Here is a 337-nt window from a genome sequence, read left to right on the forward strand (position 1 = left end):
GTATATTTATTTACTCTTTAACTGCCTCCTTCGACCTCCTTTTAAATATATATCTACCTTTACCATCCTTATCTCGGGTCTCGGGATGTTTCTCCTCATTACATGCAACATTCATTAAATCTCACCATCGCTTACATGTCTTACTTTATGGTTGTTATCACCATTCTACGCAAACTCACTTTAAACTACTAAAGAAAGCAGCCTTTGCTCATGAATATTTACTCATCAATATTCATACGTTCCTTCTCTCTTTTCCCATTTGTTTAGTCATTATTTTTACCAAAAAATAAGAAGAAATACCTTGTTTATATTAGCTTGGAAATATATATTTCGATAG

At 32.3% G+C, this 337-nt stretch overlaps 1 protein-coding gene across 1 annotated transcript in view; it reads right to left on the reverse strand.

The window, feature by feature from the left end:
* The window catches only part of LOC119581870 (disintegrin and metalloproteinase domain-containing protein 11-like), a gene marked incomplete at its 5' end in the record, with an annotated part of 193,377 nt that overhangs the window by 158,550 nt on the left and 34,490 nt on the right, over window positions 1-337 (reverse strand).

This window comes from Penaeus monodon, chromosome 15, assembly GCF_015228065.2.
Source record: "Penaeus monodon isolate SGIC_2016 chromosome 15, NSTDA_Pmon_1, whole genome shotgun sequence".
Lineage (NCBI taxonomy): Eukaryota > Metazoa > Arthropoda > Malacostraca > Decapoda > Penaeidae > Penaeus > Penaeus monodon.